At 43.3% G+C, this 15,853-nt stretch overlaps 1 protein-coding gene across 1 annotated transcript in view; it reads right to left on the bottom strand.

Moving 5' to 3' along the window:
* The window catches only part of tbkbp1 (TBK1 binding protein 1), a 52,217-nt gene extending 38,166 nt beyond the window's left edge, over positions 1–14,051 (bottom strand). Inside the window, exon 1 of the mRNA XM_019254204.2 lies at positions 13,512–14,051. The gene's annotated coding sequence lies outside the window, so the exon portion shown is untranslated. The remainder of the gene's footprint in view (positions 1–13,511) is intronic.
* Positions 14,052–15,853: the final 1,802 nt, after the last annotated feature.

Here is a 15,853-nt window from a genome sequence, read left to right as displayed (position 1 = left end):
TGCCCTGTGATGCTCATCTTCTCACAGAGATTGAGTGTTAAGAAAGGGAAGAGTGTGTGTGTGTGTGTGTGTGTGTGTGTGTGTGTGTGTGTGCTGGGCCAATCAAAAGACGGCGTAGGGGGGAGATGGAGGGAGGAAGCAGAAAGTCCACTAAAGTCTGAGGGGAGGATGAGTTGGATGCTGGGAGTAAATCTGAATGTCACAGCGATGAGACGTGATGACAGAGAACAGCAGAGCTGGAATCTAACTAGATTTTATGCAGCTTTAAACTTCTACTCCATCTCAGAGCCAAATATTGGTTTATACATTTGTCTGACAGCTTTAGTTACGTGTATCTGTCCATGCATTGTGAAATAAGTGCTCCTTTGTGGATTAAGTGTTTATAAAGCCTCTTGGATTAGCTGGAAAATGAAGTCGACAGCAACGCTCTGAATATACGCTCTTATATAAACGATCCATCCTCCAGAACTTATTCCAGCTCCCCTTAGGGGATCTCAAGGCGTCCCTAGGCTAGATGGGCTGTTTAGTCCCTCCAGCAGGTTCTAGGTCTGCCCCGGGGTCACCTCCCAGTTGCCCGAAACGAAGGCACCCAGGAGGATCCCAATCAGATGACCGAACCACCTCAGCTGGCTCTACTCCAAGCTCTCTCCAGATGTCCAAGCTCCTCACCCTATCTCGAAGGCTGGACCGGACCAACCATTGGAGGAAGCTCATTTCAGCCGCTTGATGAACAGGTTCATGAACAAGACCCAGAGATACCTGAACTCCTTCACTTGGGGCAGTAAATCTCTCCCAACCCGGAGGGAGAATTACACTGTTTCCTGGCAGAGAGCCATGACCTCAGACTTGGAGGTGCTGACTCTCATCCTGGCTGCTTCACTCTGGGCTGCAAATCGCCCCAGGGCGTGCTGAAGGTTCTGATCTGATGAAGCCAGCAGAAGCACATCATCCGCAAAAAGCAGAGATGGAATCCTGAGGTTCTCCAAACCGGACACCCTCTTCACCCTGACTGCGCCTTAAGATCCCGTCCATGAATATCACGAACAGAACAGAAAGTCCAAGACCCACTGAGAACGTATTTGACTTTGTGTTGAATAAAGTTTTGAATGCAGGACTTTTGCCTGTAGTGGAGTATTTTCAGTGTTGTACTTTTACTTATAGACACGTTCAGCACAAACAAAGATGTTTTTCTACAAACCCCCTCCTTTTTTTTTCATCGAACAAAAGAAGCTCTCTGAGGTAAAATGTTCACAAGAATAAACATCAAAAGATGAAGAAGAAAAATCTAGCTGGCTCATTTTTGATCAAAGACGTAAACGTGATACGAATCCGATAACTTCACTTCACTTCACAAATCCTGAAAAATGAAACACAGCTTTGACTTTTAACGCCAGCGTGTCGGACTTCATCTGGACGTTAGGCCTGGAATGATTTCATCCATAAGCTCAAAGAGTTATGTAATAAAAAAAACATCGACTTTCCTGACGACAGATGGGCTTCGAATCAGGAGCCGCGAGCACGTGAGGTGAGTTCGGCAGCGTGGGCCAACAGACAGATGACGACAATAAAACAACATCAACAAAGAAATGAAAAATATAAAAACAGAAACATTTGGTTTGAGGGTCGGAGTACAGAGGGAGTGGGACGCTATTAAAAATGGTAAATTTCTGGCTTTATAAATAAAATCTGACTTGAAAACTTTGATTTCACGTCCATGTGTTTGTGTTTCAAACAAACCACTGTCTTCATGAGCAATGAACTCAGAGCATGTTGATAAGAAATGAACTGGAGTGTCTGTTCCTGCATAAATCAACACATGAATGAAACTGTAAAGTCTCTCGTACTCGTAGATAATAAAGGAGGTGTGTGTGCACCAGCACAGAGAAATGTGACTGCAACCGAGTGACCTTTGGGGGTTAGAGACCTGCAACACATGTGGAGGATGAAGCCAGCGACCATTAGCAGCCCAGCAGCAGCCCGGGCTCTGCTTTCTGTTTACAGGAACAGGTAGACTGCCTGTGTTCACCAGCCAATTACTACACACAGGACACAGCCACAACAGCAGACTCGTTAGGGCACTGAACCCATATGTTGAACTTCATGTGTCCCTGCACGCCTCGTACATACAGACATGTCCACCGTTAACCACACAGAGGAGAAGCCAGCATGTTCTCTCTCTGCACACATGTAACACCGCTCTCTGTCTTTTATTGTCTGGCATGAAATGAAAGAAGCACGGGGAGGTGTTGGAACTGCAACATCAATCACACCATAAAAAAAGGTGATATTAGTTTTTAACATGCTGTGTGTGTGTGTGTGTGTGTGTGCAGCTTCATTTCAAACCTCCAGTATCTTATAGTATCTCTCTGATGAGAGAAAACGTTGTTTCTGAGGAGTGTTACATAAGACATTTCGTCTCGGCGTGTGTCCCAGTGTGGGAAAAAGACGAGGAGAACATGGATCCTGAATCATCAATATCGTGGTATTGATTTCCACTAGGAACCGTGAATTAATTGTCTCCGTCCTTTGTGCACGGTTCATCTGGTTATTGGCTTTCAGCAGCATGGACAGAAGCCCACGCAAGCAACAACACCACCAGCACCACCACCAGCACCACCGAGGCTTTCCTGCAGGAAACACAATGTGCTCGTACACATTCTTGGACCCTGAATAGATGTGATACTGTTTGAGTGAGACAAAAAAAAAGTCTATTAGTCTGGACACATGGACTGAGCTGTTCACCGAGGCTTTCCGGCCTCAGCTTTGGGATGATCGGAGGGACGTTTTCACGACATCATTGCTGATGTGTGGTCAAGCTTACCTGGTGGAGGATACCTGGACTTTTAGACCCTCGAAGTTAGCTGATTTTATTTATTCTTTATAGCAGCTCAGTGGATAATTGGTGAGAAAATATTAATTAAAGTAATAATGAGTAAGATAACGTGAAAATAACCATTTGTGTGTCAAGTTTCTGACAGTATTTATCTTCAGCCGTGCTTCATCCATCAGCGTGTTAAGGTTTGAAAAATGAATAGTATGAACCTGACTGGCTAACATTAAAGGCCGGTGCAAGACAGAAAATATCAATATTATATTGTTGGCCACAGTAAATACAGCCGGGTTATGTAAGTATTTCCTCAGCAGCAGTCCTCTCCTCCACTTCTACCTGTTATTTTCCTCCAGCATCACTTCTTTTTCCTCATCTCTACATTTATGACGCAGATTCATAAAGCTCCAGGAAAAGCAGAAGACTTTTTCAGCTCGTGTGGATGTTCCTTCACCACCTCGGGCAAATTCAACTTGTATCCGTGCCCACTCGAGTCCTTTCCTTTTGGCTCCGTGTGGCCTGTCTAAGGATCCCCTCACATTGTGTCTGAACAAACCTTTAGGGGCTTTTCCTGTAAGTCAGATCAGCTTTTACTGCTGCTGACATTAAAGACACCCAGTGGAGTTCTGCTTATATTCAGACCTTCTCAACAAAACATTGTGGGGATTGTTGAGGCCTAACAAACATATTTCCACCCTCATAAAAGAAAATCATTGAAAATTGCTCTGCAATATACATAATATAATATATCACTGGAAGTGAACTTCTAATAAAGTAACACGTCTGAATTTCATCTTTCTTTAATTAATATTCTGTATTTTATAGAGTTACGTGTTGCCAGGAGGTTTCTCCCCACCTCTCTCTCTCTCTCTCTCTCTCTCTCTCTCTCTCTCTCTCTCTCTCTCTCTCTCTCAGGTGAGACTTATTGTCTCGTCAGCTTGAGCTGACTTAAGGAGGTGTCTCTTTGTCTCTCTCTCTCTTTTGTCTCTCTCTCGACTTTTTCCCTGCAGGTGACCCGGTGAGGAGGTTGAGGCTCTGGTTTCCTCATGCCAGGAGTCCGTTTAGCCGTTTGGGTTTTGTTATTTTAGTTTTGGTTCTGAGGTTCTCTGGTCGTCCTGTTTTCGGTCTTTTCATTTCTGTTGTGGGTTGTAGGCAGGTTTAGTTTGGGGTGGGTGCTGGGTGCTGTTCTCTCTCTCTCTCTCGTTTGTTTTGGCCCTTTTTGTTTTGTTGTTTTCTTGGGGAATTATTTCGTTTGTTTTGAATTTTAAAAAATTGTTTTAGTGGCAACTTTTGTCTTCATGTTTCCTTTCAATATGTTTCAGGCCTTGCGAGCCCTTGAGGTCCGTAACATATAGAGAGAGTTGTAAACTGAGTTAGCTGGTTATTGTTTTCCAGGTATTAATCAGACCCATGTATCTCCATGGAAACAAAGCATACAGTGCATGTTTGCATTACAGCTAATAGAGCGTGATATACAAATTAAATGGGGAAAGTGTCACCACTCCTGCTGCTGATGATAAACCTGCGACAGACCGCATGTCCTCCTGAGCTGGACCAGCTACTCATCTGCTATCAACGAGCCCTCTGTGGTTCACACCAACAAAGACCACGAGCAGCTGCTCCTCTTCTGAAGCCGCTGAAGTAAAGAGTCCACGTCTGCACAGTGACATGAAGCAGCAGCACACAGAACACAGTCCTGCTCTTGTCGTCTACTTGTCACTCTGTCTGATGCAAGCTGTATTTCAGCTCCATATTTATCGGAAATCTATGAGCTGTGCCCAGGCGCTGCTGCAAACACAAAGATTATCTCGCGGATGAAATGATTCTCTGTGTCCTCTGAGTCAATCTGATGGCAGTCTGTTTGACTTCTTTTGTTCGGAGAGAGAGAGATGACAATGTCGACATTACGCATGACTCAGCCCGTTTCTTTTCATTTAATAAAAGCAGATGCATAATGTCGCAGGATTAAAAATAGCAAACATTTTATGAAATGTCAACACCGGATACATTTTCTTGCAAAAACACTTATGGGGCATTCTCACAGAGGGAGTATTTTTAGCTGCACCACAGGGAGTTTAGGCAGTCCAGTAACGAGTGACAAGCAAGTGGGTAACCTGGTTTTTCTGAGACACAAAAAGAATCGTGTGAATCCCAAGTGAATATCAAGACTCCAGGCCCAATACGGACTCTCTACCTCGTTCTCGAACCAGGATAAATCTAGTGTCACACACGCGAGGTCCTGTCTGCTCTCTTTTTACTATAACTCTGTCGGTACCCCTCTGCCACACAGACGCTTTTAGCTGCTCTGATCTCACGTAGACGTACTGTGCATATTACTCTACATTATGCCTCCGCGGTCAGCACAGTGCCTTGAGTGGGCAGGGAGAGTGAGTGGTCCAATTACACTGCGGTTACATCACATTGTCTCCTAAGCAACCAGGTGTCCTCTAACAACAAAAGCAACGCAACTGCAGCGCCGTTATGCCGGCCTCCTGTTGTCACACGATGTTCAAAGTTCCATATCAAACAAGACGACAACAGAACAACACACATCCCGTCGTCACCGATCGTGCAGTACTGCTGTGAGAGACCGGCTGGTGTTTGGTGCAGTCGGTGGGGTTTGCACTTGAACAATGGAAACAGCCGGGACAGGGCAGTGGGAGGTGTGAGTGTGTTGTTTTTGAGAGCAGCATAGCAGAGTTTGGAAAGAGGGGAGGTTTTCTTCCCCGGAAAAAAGTGACTCATCTCAGGCCAAAACTCTGATAGAAAGGAGAGACGATGCAGGTGGGCTGCTCATGGCTTTTTCAGAGAGTCACAGCCTTGGCCCACAGATAATACACCAGAGTTATGTAAAAAAATGGAAGTAAATATGGAGTGAAAAGAAAGTAGAAACCAGGAAGCTCAGCTGTGCACATGTTCTTTCAGTCTGTGCTCAGACCGAACATGAAGAGAATTCAGAGGTGAGCAAGTCAACAGAGGCAAAGAAGCAAATCTATTTCTGATGTCAGCTCGGCCACATGGACTCCTCTGCACAGGTTATCGAGCTCCTATCCAGCAGCACTGACTGCAGGACTTTCAGAACCACTAGAGGTCGCACTGGAGCGTCTCAGACCAAAACAAACGAGCGAAGCAGCAACCTGCGTGCTCAGGTACGCCGACAATCCACGTCACACTGGACCTTTAAGACAGTGCTCCTTTCCAAGGGTCATTGCCATTCTGTAGTTTTAGTCATCATTCAGGATAATATTGTAAAACTGACAGTGTGATTATACGCTTTATTTGGAGGTGTGAGAATGCTGAAATATTATCAATAATCTCTCACAGAAAACTGCACTCGACGGGGTAAAGAGCCTCTTTTTTATTTACTTTTATCGACGTCGCCGTGTTCCCAGATCTCAGCCGTTAGAACGAGAGCTGTGATTGCAAAACTACAAAATAAGACACCTCTCACCTTTCTGCTTCACGTGTGAATTCAAGCTACAGGACTCGCACTTAATGGCGGCAAACATCAAAGATTATAGGACACGGTGAGCGAAACAGAAAATCGAGGGAACGTCGGGAGAGGACGGGGGATATGAGGTGTTTGTGTATGTGTGTGAGTTGTGAATGAGCTCCCGCCTCCAGGGGTTTTCGTCCTTGTTATCTCCTGAAGGAAATGGAGGAGGATCCCTCAGAGGCGTTGTTTCCTGAAATGATCAAAGCTTTGATTTGGCACAGAGGAGAGTGTAACGTGTCATTATTCACTGCGCCATAAACCTGATTAGTGAAATGTGGCTCACGCTGGATGGACATAACCTCCGGTCAACGCGGAGCTGCCTGTCTGTCATTGGCTGGACGCTGGACGCTGTTTGCAAGGATGGATTCAAAACTAAAAGAGGGCGACGCTTCTCTGCGCTCTGGAGCCAAACACTTAACAACCACACTTCAAAAAGAGCTCCTCTCCTCACTGTTTTCAAGCCGCTGAGCCCGAGGATATATTTTTGGTTGATTGGATTTCGCTCCTCGCTGTATTGAAAATTATTAACACTTAGTCACCAGTCGTGACTGGTTAGCATCTTTTGGAAGTGGTCATTATCTCGTGTCTTCGCCCAGAATGATGATTGTTTGCAGAAATCTCATTTCGCACACGTCAAACGCAGAAACCCGCTTCATTGATTTACAATCTTGCGTTGCAATAGTTTGACTTGTTGGAGAGCCGGTGCCTAAATGGAAAAATGGGATCCAGTCATGAGCGCACCGGTGCATCGTTTACCTTCTTTTTTCTCTCCGTCTCCCTTTCCTTTACCCCTCGTGACCCTCTATGAATATTCCATCAGGCAGCAGGGCCTCTGCTCTCCCTCTTCATCTAGTGATTCAGTCTGTAAGTAGCTTACATAAACCTCCATATTTATGTGTATGAACATAATCATAGCATAAGTGTGTAGATTCACGGAGCAGAGCAGACCCAGGGGCAGGAAACATTGAAAATGAGTTTGAAAAAGACATCGGGGGGAAAATGGAATAGGTTTTGCATAAATTAACTCGCTGTGTGAATTATGTCAGCACTGTTTCCGGGCAGGACACTTCCTCAGGAGTGTGTGTGTGTGTGCATGTGTGTGTAATGTATGCTGCCCACCGGTGATGATACTGCAGAGTGAGATAAATGACCTCATATCCTCATGTCTGAGCCCGGCTCAGTGCTCTACAGCATCATCAAGCTGTAGAGGGAACAAAGCCAGTTATGAACAACTTCAACCTGCAATATTTACTGTACAGTGTGCTGCCTCTGTCGTCAAACCTTTAAAGGAGGAAATATATTCACTATTAACCAGAAAACAAATGAAGAGGTGCAGTGTGTCAGATTCACAGAATATGACAGAAATGGAATATAATATATATAATAAAAGTCTGTTTTCATTGGTGTATAACTACCTGAAAATAAGGAGTGTTCTGTTTTATTACTGAATGATCCTTTTTATATCTGTTGTGTTTTCTGGGTTGTTGCTTCTTCGCCCTACAAAGCAAAGAGTGAGGTGGGCTGCAATCAGCAGCTACACACTGGCCCTTTAACAAGCCGCCTGCCGGCTGATTCGTCATTACACACCGTGAAGTCTATTTAAAATTCTAGTGGAGGTACCATACATCTATTATCCAATTCCATCTAATTATCTCATTATTTTTGGGGGCGCTGTGTTAACAAGACTAAGAGCAACTCGGTGAGGTTAATGCTGGTGTCATTGTGATTACTGATCTTAATTTAACATGTTACATTTGTTAATCAGTGATTACTGATCTTAATTTAACATGTTACATTTGTTAATCAACACTAAACAAAATACAGCTCAGGTCATTTAATTTGTAGGTTTTTAGTAATGAAAGAAAGTATTGGACAAATTCAATGTTTGACCTGATGGTGACACTCGATCAACAGTTAGTGGATTCTCAGATACCTTGGAGACATGGATGTGCACTGTAAAAGAAAGTCTGTAGATTTTACAGGGAAAAACTGCTGAACCATGACAGTAAAATACTGTGAAATATGCTATTTAAAGCACTGTAATATTTCATGGCAAAACCATACAGCATCTATACGGTTTTTCATGTCGGTTATATGGCAAAACAGTGTTTGCTGGATGAAAATAACTTATATTTTTACGTTAAAACACCAAACTTATCCTTTTAACAAAATATTAGAAAAGGTTATCCTGTAAAATATCATTAGTTAGTATAGTTTACCATCCACCACTGAATGTCTGTGTCAAGTTTCAAAGATATATACTGTATTATATAAGTGTTTGATTGGATCATGGCTCGGACTGATACAGGGCTAGTGCTACCAAATACTATTATAATGCACTTGAGTAATAACTATACATCCTAATGTAAGATGAGATTTATTTTGTAGATGATCTATCATAGTTTAATTAATGATAACGACTTGTATTCCATTGCTTCGTTTAGAACAGAAACTATATGTTATAGTTCAGACTGCATCATAAACTCCAGGCGCAGAGTTTCTACTTACAAACATAAGATAGACAGATGTGTAAGTGTTAATGCAAACCAATAACGGAGGCACTGATTGGCTGATGCCTGTCCCCAAACACGAACGAACAAGCCCTTCATGACAGACACTATTTTTATTCTCTCCACAGCAGACCTCCGGGCCCTGACATGATCCCTTCAGATTTAATTTAAGTGATTTATCAGAGGTTTATTCATTTACGCTAAACCCGCAGAGAGCGATCATTAACACCATGGATGAAGCTGTCAGAACATCTGATGCAGACTGCACCATCATCCTGATCAAGGAAGCGGCTTTCTGCCGCTCTGACGTACGGTGAACTCAAAGCACACTCGGTGTTTGTGTTTTTTTCTCAAATCCAATCTCACTTTGAAGGCCACTCTGAAAAACAGTACCCTGAACACAAGCAGCTCTTCAGGCGGAGAGCTGAAAGCATGTGCCAAGGTTTCACAGCATTAAAGAAAAAAAAAACAGCGCCATCCTTTTCACCTCGTTTGAAAGAAAATGACAAATCTGATAGATTGGTATTATGATCTATCCTTTGTTTGGCTGACTGACTTTCTTTTCAGTGTTTCTGTGTATTATTATGTCAGAGCTGCCTCTAAAAAAGACCTCGATAACTAAAGAAGATGAAGACAATAAAGCGTGTGTTGTGTTCAGCGACGTTACATCGTGTTGCTCACAACACGTTGACAGCTCAGATTCTGTCAGAGAGGACGGTCGGGTTCAGGGAAGTAAACATCATAGAATACATGTCCAAACCAAGCGGCAACCAACAAGGCTGTGATATGAAACCAATGAGGGAGTGCCAGAAACTGCAGTTCCTCAAACGTCCACCTGAGGCTGGCTCCAGAAGTGAGTCAGTCTCCGTAAGTCCCCATGTTCAAATGTCCAACTTCACAGCAGAAATAAACATGTTTACAGCCTGGTACAAAAAACAGTTTTGGTCTCTGTAGCTAATTTCCTGATTTTTAGATTCTCCAGGAGGCAGGAATTACAGATTTTGAATTACAGATTCTGTCACTTCCACGTTGGTTTCCCAGCCATGGAGGTTGCAGCTTGGTTGTTTCCATGGAAGACGAAGACATTTCTCGTTTTGCTGCATCAATTTTTTTTACCTGTCCATCGTGAGTCTGACAGTGTTGTGCGAGTGCAAAGCTAAGTCGTTTTTTCTGCCTTTGCCAAAGCTTTTCAGATGGAAATATGAATCATTTGTAACGGTCCTGGAACACGATGACTGACAACGTAATTTGTCATTTGGTTTAGTTTAGACTTTAGTTTGGACAGCTGCAGAGTCTGTCTGCGTCTGTCCTGACAGATGATAAAGTGTAGCTTTAAAGGCTCTACACTACAGGTCCATTTATGCATAAAAAGGAAAGTCAGCAAAGACCAATAAATGCTACATTTGACTTCATTCATTTATTTATGATGAACGTGTTCGGGAGAAGACTACAGCTAATTATAACTAAAAAACAGATTCATATTGTCTTACTTGTCAAAATTTAATGTGCAAAAAACAAAAAGAAGACCTGCAGTGTTCAAAATGTGCCACTAAAAAAAGCTGAAACTGACTTAATAGCTTGCTGCTGCTTCTCTCGACGTTTGCAATCCTGAGGCAACAGTTTGCAGACGCAGACTTTTAAAGATTTCACTTAGATAGTTTTGATTTGAATCATGTGTTACTCTACCGTGTGAGTGTCTACTGTGCATTTTTTTTTTTTTTGCTCACTGTTCTGCACGGCCTCGTGTAAGAATATGACTTTTCATCCGGTAGCATCATCCAGAACATCCAACAGCAACTGTCTCAGCTGTAACTCCCCGTTTGTTTCTGCAGGTTAATTCATTCAACGGAGAAAAACACTTTCTGTTCAACTGAAGGTGCCAATGTTCTCAGGCTGACTGCGTCAGTAAACCCTCCACCCCCCACCGGAAACACACAAACACACAAACACACCCTCTTTCCACACATCGTAGGAGTTACTCCAGAACAACCCTCGTCAAGGTCAGCCGGCTCGATGCAGCGTCTAAAAAAACGCTCCAATTAACTCCACAAATGCAGCAAACACTCGATGGGTGTGTCGCCGATTATGAATCATCCGTGATGACAGAGCTGAACCTGGAGCAGCCCGTTGTGTCTGTATGCTCTGCTGTGAAATGTTTTGATACTATCAAACCACAAAAAGTGGTATCAGGTGCATTGTGTTGGACTGGGGCAGTGTCCTTGGTAGAAATCGAATAAAACAAATCAGACTGAGAGGCAATTTCCTCGTGAGAATGAAATCAGTGGCATACTCTAACCTCACTTCACAGCGCATCATGTTTCCCAAAAAACAGCATCAACAGCACTCATCAGCACATAACAAAGTACATTATACAACAGCTTCAAGCATGGAGGAGCTCGCTGAGATCCAATTTAAAAGTGTGGCGGAATAGGAAAAAAAAAAAAAGCATGATTAACGAGGGCAGGAATACAGAAAAACAAGCCCGGACCCATGAGATACTGTACGGCAGCACGGCGGCTATGCCGACTATGCCATCGGTGATTAGCAGGTAGGCTTCAGCTATGATTCACTTTCTTAAATTACCTCCCTCGGACGGGACCCCCCTTGGGAAATGACAAGAAGAAGGGTGGGCTGAACACTTGAGATGAAGTGGTGGTAATCAACTGAAGACTCTGCGGGTGAACGAGGAACGGAAAATAAGGAGTTCTTAATTGAACCTACCGACTCTTCTTATAGGCCGCTGCAGAGACACTGACTGACAGACTTTGGCGCTAACGGAGTTAATTATCAGGCCTTGAATGCCGACAGTGTGAGGACTAGTCTCGTTATAAGTTACCATCTTATGTAGCTGTGACAGACCGGACCCGGTTCCATTTGAGTGCCACGTTGATGTCTATACTTAATCACTGCAGGCCGTCTTTGAGGACAACAAGAACCCGTCTGCGTGTTTGTTATCGAGGCAGGACTCCGACATGATCTGACACATCATGATATTTGAAACACATGCAGGCTCTTACAATAAAAGGAGAGAGGCCAACAGTGTCTTCTATTTTGGGCTCGTCTTGCATTTATCTGTCCTTTTAGTGTGGAGGTCGGTGTTTTGAATTTTCACAGCCAGAAATACTCCAAATGTTCCAGCGGCCCTTTCAGCTCGGCCCCTCACTCTGTTTATGTGTTTAGCCATGTTAGCGGTGGCATTGTGGCTCCGGGGGCCGTCGGTGTCAGCCAGTCGGTCCCCCTCTTTGCTCCAGACTAATATAACTTGACAAATATTGGCCGGGTTGCCATGAAACGCTGCAGATATCTGTGATCCCACAGGATGACTCCTGATGACTTCATGATCCTGAGGCTTGATTTAGCACCAACAGCAGGTCTTCATGTATGAAGTCAAATATCTCCAGACTCAAATGATCCTCTGACTTTAAAAGACTGATACTGAACGACACATTAAACATCAGCATTAGCTATAATTCCTCTAACGTCCACTTGAGGCTGGCTCCAGAAGTGAGTCAGTCTCCATAAGTCCCCATGTTTCACAGCAGAAATAAACATGTTTACAGCCTGGTACAAAAAACAGTTTGATTGACAGGTGAGTGCTGTTACAGATTAGAGCACCCGGGTGTCATTCAGTCCGCCTCAGGTCCACCAATGAGTCTTTGCTGATATTTAGATTAGCCGACAGTACAGTATATTTTAAACTGTCTGTGACTCTGTGCAAAACAATGACAATTCTTTAGAATTAAAAAATATATATTATTAAATATATTTACTTCACCTGTGTTCTCATGTTAACTGAAACAAATGATTTTCCCATTATCACAAGAAAACAGATGAAATAAAATGTGACCGCTCAGGGCTTCCATAACTCTTGGATGGACATGAGTTGATTTGAAAATTGGGTTTGTAGAAATATTATAACTCTATCATATATACATTCAGATGCCATTCAAAAGGGGTAATATGATAGTATACAGTCAGGATGGATGAATTTCCACGTCAGTAATCTAAAACAGTGTCATCCAGACAAATCCATTTTTTAGTTTTTCACACAAAATATTGACACATTTTGTGATTTTAAAACAATGACTGACCTAAAACTGCTCATTGTTGTTGTTGCTGTACTGGAAAGTATATCCTAAAACTGCTCATTGTTGTTGTTGCTGTACTGGAAAGTATATTTCCATCATCAGGCTGGCTGATACATTTTTACATACATGACACATTCCTGAAGGTTGCTCTGCTTCTTGGATATTAACATGCAGTGATGGCCAGAGACAATACCGACCCCACGGATGTAGGCTACTTTCGCAGACCGCTCAGCGTGAGCCCTGAGCTGAAGTTGGAGCTGCCTGCGGCCGGAGCATCTCTGTGTGGTGCTGATGCTGCCAAAACGCCGCGCACACGCGTCTCCTTTAAGGAGATGTATGCATCAGTAAACTGCGCGTACAATAAATAAACACAGCTGATATTTCATATATCTATCTCTATATATAGAGATAGATAAATACACATATCTGACACATCTCTTTGTTGGCCCATTTTAAACGAGGCTGGTGGTGCGATGACTACAACACGGCTGTGATGCGCTTCACTGTGAGACATCCAGCCCGCTCCTCACATCACATTGTGTCCGTCACATGAACGACATTGCACGGATTGTATAAAGAGGACAACTCACGCGCTCCCGTGGATCGATCCGTGGATGCCATCGCTCGGGGAGAGTGGGAGGCGGGGGCAGAGCAACCCCCCAGAAAAGCGCTCTCTTTCACGGTGTGTGTGTGTGTGTCAAGTGTCCGGTAGAAAAAAGGAGGAAAAAATAAATAAAAAAGAGAGAGAGAGAAGCTGGCCTCTGCTCCGGTCCTCCTCCCCGGTCCTCCTCCCGGTGCTCCGGTGGCACGGACACGCACGCCTCCTGTAGCTGCTACTGTGCAGGACTGAGCATCACCGCGCACCGTGGAGCTCCACGGAGTGTGGGATGATGATGTCGCGGGAATAGGAGCGTCAGTCTCTCCTGTTAACGAGAACATCCACTGTGTGTCTTTAACTTGAGTCACCCTGCATTGTGAGAGAGCCCAGCCTGCACAAAGGATCCATGCGTCTCTGATTCTTATTTATCTCCCGAGAATTCAAATTACAGCCAGCCCTGCAGCAGGTAGAGGACTGAAGCGTATTTATAGCTCAGGCTCGATGCAAACACTTCCACAGCTTCCATTTAAAGCCACATGGCTCCTCCAGTGGTCCACGTCCACACATGAAACCTCCTCACACCTTCTGCTCGACTGTGAGGAAGAAGAAAAGTCTGTATGTGGCCAAACACAGTGTCACAGCATGTAAACTGGACTGCTCAGTCTTTAAAGGCCTTGACCCTAATCTGGGTCAATGTCCCACTTTTGTGAGAAACTGATGTTTTATTGATATGCTGTATGTATAACTGAGTTTTTAAACTCTCCTGTTAATTTGTTTTTTTGTCCTTCACCTTTTCTTCTTACTTCTTCTTACTGGGTCAGTTAAAATTTGTTTTTTGCACATTCTTTCCATCTTTTCATGTGTATCTTTTCATTTTTTTTCCTCTGTTTTTGAATATTTAAATTAATTAGAGACAGATACAGGAAATATTTCCTGCCACATGCAGTCACACTGTATAATAACAGCTAGGCCATTATTTACAATTTTCATTTTACAGTCACTGCACATTTCTCCTTACTTTGCACAACACTGCCAATTTGCTGTATATACCTCTGTACAATATATTTTATTTACTATTGCTATTTTGATATTTTATTATGTATAGTTTGCTTTTTATATTATATTTTTATTCGTATGTTGTCTATCGTCACTGTGTGTAATGCTGCTGCTGCACTGTAATTTCCCAGCTTGGGATAAATAAAGTCTATCTATCTATCTATCTATCTATCTATCTATCTATCTATCTATCTATCTATCTATCTATCTATCTATCTATCTATCTTTTTTTAGTTTTTGTTGCCTTGTACTCACACTTACACATAGTCACTTCACGAAAATAGAAATAAATATTTAATAGTGAATTTTTCATGTTGGGCAGTGATTTCCTACATTTAAATGAATCTGCTAACACAAAGCTGGAAGTTTCATATCTTTGACCATGAGATAGATAATGACACTTAAAGGACCAGTGTGCAGGATTTAGTGATGGAGTTGCACACCGTGTTGTGGCCAAAATGAGACGAAATGAAGAGGGAGCAGCACGGCGGGATTGTTGGTTCTCGTAGAACGATTCACCAAGAATGGCAAGAAAAACAGATTTACATTTATGATCAACAGAAAACAGGGTTAGAGAACGTCCTCCAGTCCGATGCACGTTAGTCCTGTCAAACTGATATTTAATGGCTCTTTGGCTCGCCTTCATGACGTCAGCATCATTTGCCCTCTTCCGGGGGAAACAAGACCTTGAGTAGGTGACTTTCACCTGGCTCTGTTTCAGAGGGTTTTCCGTAAAGGCTATAACAATCAAGGTGTTGCTATGAAAATGGTTTTGAACTTTTTATTAATAGAATAAACAGATGTTCACGTCCTCGGTTCAGATCAGGACGGGGCAGGTTCACAGAAGGACAAATAAAGTGATAAACTAATGTTTCAAACTGAATTCCCCCAGTCTCAGCGTGACCTTGAATATGTTTGGGAAAAGCTTAGGCCGCTCGATTGATGCAGGAATAAAAGACAGTTTCAGATTTGGACTGTTCCAGAGTCTGATGGGAATATAAGAGCTCAGTCGGAGGCATTTTTATCTGCGTGTTGTAAAAAACAAAGGGCCTACTCATCAAGGTGTAGCTGAGCTCCTTAATCTTCCAGACTGTCTGCATGAAGGCATTTAGCTGCACATGGAAGTCAGCGACTGCAGCTGAAATACTGAATCTTATTACGCTCTCCAGGATGGTGCTGCTCTATAAACCCCGCCTGGGTAAGAAATGCAGTCTGTACTGAAGGCAGGAGCTAAATCTCTCAGTGTGATCCTCCAGGATTGTTGTGCTGTCGCTGTAA

Source organism: Larimichthys crocea, chromosome XVI, assembly GCF_000972845.2.
Source record: "Larimichthys crocea isolate SSNF chromosome XVI, L_crocea_2.0, whole genome shotgun sequence".
NCBI classification, from domain to species: domain Eukaryota; kingdom Metazoa; phylum Chordata; class Actinopteri; family Sciaenidae; genus Larimichthys; species Larimichthys crocea.
Note: the sequence above shows the minus strand (reverse complement) of the source record. Positions and strands in the feature narration are given on the sequence as shown.